We start from the raw sequence: 2,876 nt of genomic DNA on the forward strand, positions 1-2,876 counted from the left end.
ATTTTCACAGTCACATTGCTACTGAGTGGAGGAGAGCCTCCATCCTGCGCTTTGACTACTATCTGAAGCTGTTTAATTTGCTCATAATCAAAAGAACGAACCGCGCTAAGAACTCCAGTTTCCGAGTTTAAGGAAACATAAGTAGAAACTGGACTACCACTGACTTGGGTATCCTCTAAAAGATACGAGATTCTGGCATTTTGATTCCAATCAGAGTCCCGCGCGTTGACCGCATATATCGAAATTCCAGGGGAATTATTCTCTGTGATGTAAGCAGTATAGCTGATTTTATCAAATAATGGTGCGTTGTCGTTTACGTCAGATATTTTAAGATTTAAATTTGTGGAGCTGGAAAGAGGTGGAGACCCTAAATCCGTGGCTGCTATCGTTATATTATATTCTGAGACGGATTCCCTATCAAAATGTTGATCTGAGATCAAATTGTAATAGTTTGTTAGAGATGACTCGATTTTAAAAGGAAGTTTGCCGTCTATGAAACATCTAATCTGTCCATTTCTGTCAGAATCTGCATCTTTTATGTTCAAAATAGCAATTGTTGTACCAGTAGGTGCATTTTCAGACACGGGACTAGAAAAGGACATAATATTTATGACTGGTGCATTGTCATTGACATCAACAACATCTAATATTATTTTACTTGTCCCAGTTAGGCCACCCTGATCCTTTGCCTCGACTCTCACCTCATATTTTCTGTCTTTTTCATAATCTATATGACCAGACACAGAAACTGTGCCGGAGTTTTCATCAATAGTGAATATATTTCCTGCACTTCCTTTAGTGTTAGACAAACTGTAAGTAATGAGTCCATTTGAACCGCTGTCGGCGTCTTTAGCATTTACTGTAATGATGCTCGTGCCTGTCGTTGTGTTTTCCATTACAGATGCTTTATACACCGACTGGTTAAATACTGGAGCATTATCATTGACATCTAACACAGTGATATCTATATTAACTGTACCAGATCGCTGCGGTGTTCCTCCGTCAACTGCGGTTAGTTTTAAGGACATACGGGGATGTTTCTCTCTGTCTAAAGGCTTCTGGAGAACCATTTCAACATATTTACCTCCATTTGGATTTGCATGTTGCTTCAAAATGAAATTGTCATTTGGTGATAACATATAATCTTGCAACGCGTTTTGCCCCACATCCAGATCCTCTGCACTCTGCAGTGGAAACTGCACTCCAACTGCAGCTGATTCACTGATTTCAAACCCAATAGCGGTGTCTTTATTTGGGAAGACGGGAGCATGATCATTTATATCCAAAACCTCAACCGTTATTCTGTGAAGTTCCATCGGGTTTTCTAAAATCAATTCAAAGCTGAAGCTACAAGGCGTCACGTCACCACAAAGCTGCTCTCGGTCTATTCTCTCATTCACGACTAGAATCCCTTTGTCTGTCTTCAGCTCGGTGTAGTGAATGTTTTCTCCGGTCACGATACGGGCCCGCCCGGAACGGAGCCTTTTCAGATTCAAACCAAGGTCCTGTGCTACATTACCAATAACAGAGCCTTTCTTCATCTCCTCTGGTACAGAATAACGAATCTGGCCACCTACCATGTTAACAACATGAAGCAGAAACATCAGCAGTCCGATTTGCCGTCGAAATCCATGAAACAATTGCCATCTTGAGCATATGCAGATGAGAGATCCTCGAGTTGCCATTATGGCAACACAGAATCAAAAAATGTTATATGTATCCAGTTGATTTGACGGTAAAGCTGTATCTGATATATCCGTTTTCTGGTTGAAACTGAAAATGTCTTCAATCGTTAAAGGTTGTTCTGCGAGACCATGTTCTCTCTGATGTGCCCTACACCTCGACAAAACACAGAGAGCCTTCTTCACTGAATAGTCAGTCGAGGGATGAATTAAATGACGACATGACAAAGAAAATATTCCACTGATCAACAGCGTCACTTAGAGTCAAAAAGTGGAAGATGAAATGAAGAAAATATAACAGCAGTACTGTTACACTATAAAATAAAGGCTATATAATTAACAGGTCTATATTGTTAAAGAACCAAGTTGAAATAATTTTCAAGACATTATTTGTAAATCAAAGCAAATGTTTACATCTAAATAATTACCTAAAAGGTAAAAGATGACTTGTAACAACGACATGCAGAAAGTGAAATGAAAATGTAAATGTTTTCATTACCTTATCTCCAGCAAATTGTTCCTTAAACATTGCATCATTTTACAACGTGTTGCAGAACGTTAAAAGTAAAAAATTAACTTTGCTGTCTCCTAGGTATTATTATTATGCAAAACGTCGGGCCTTTTTAAATAGATTGATGCGTTGCCCAAAAGCTAAAGTGTGAATACCACATATTGCAGCGAACGATTAGGATGTAGAGGTACGACAGATGTGGTGTCTTTCACATCAGAGGTTATTTTTTCTTGTTCTGTCTTTGGGGATTACTCAAGGTTGATCTTTTTCTGGATTAATAGTGACAACCAACTCTAATCAACATTTACAAGTGCTTTAAAAGCTCAAACTAAACCATGCTCTCACAATCCTTGAAACACGCGGATATTGCGTGCATTGACAAAACTGATAGAGAAAAGAAAGTTGAGAGTATGCCTATGACTATTATTTAGGCTTTTTTTTAACACCCTTGTGATACAAATTGTTTTTGTAATGATACGTTTTGACAGTGAGGATGTATGCTCTACTGTTAAAATGGATTTCCTATCAATTGATAGAACCAGATAAAAATGCTTATGGTGTAATAAATCCAAGGAAAAAAACAGAGAACGGACTAAGTTAAAATCTTTAACTGACCTCTAGAGGAGAGTCTGGTTCATCCAGGATGTTCTTTTCACTCTGTATCCGCTGCATCGTCCCTGTAG

General features: G+C 38.5%; 2 protein-coding genes and 1 pseudogene across 8 annotated transcripts in view; 1 reads left to right on the forward strand and 2 right to left on the reverse strand.

Moving 5' to 3' along the window:
• LOC117952254 overlaps positions 1–1,901 on the reverse strand; it is a 2,801-nt pseudogene extending 900 nt beyond the window's left edge.
• LOC117951263 (protocadherin beta-16-like) overlaps positions 1–2,876 on the forward strand; it is a 122,438-nt gene that overhangs the window by 28,018 nt on the left and 91,544 nt on the right. The window lies entirely within an intron of this gene.
• The window catches only part of LOC117951266 (protocadherin beta-16-like), a 65,950-nt gene that overhangs the window by 20,096 nt on the left and 42,978 nt on the right, over positions 1–2,876 (reverse strand). The gene's annotated exons all lie outside the window — the stretch shown is intronic.

This window comes from Etheostoma cragini, chromosome 10 (assembly GCF_013103735.1).
Source record: "Etheostoma cragini isolate CJK2018 chromosome 10, CSU_Ecrag_1.0, whole genome shotgun sequence".
Taxonomy (NCBI): Eukaryota; Metazoa; Chordata; class Actinopteri; order Perciformes; family Percidae; genus Etheostoma; species Etheostoma cragini.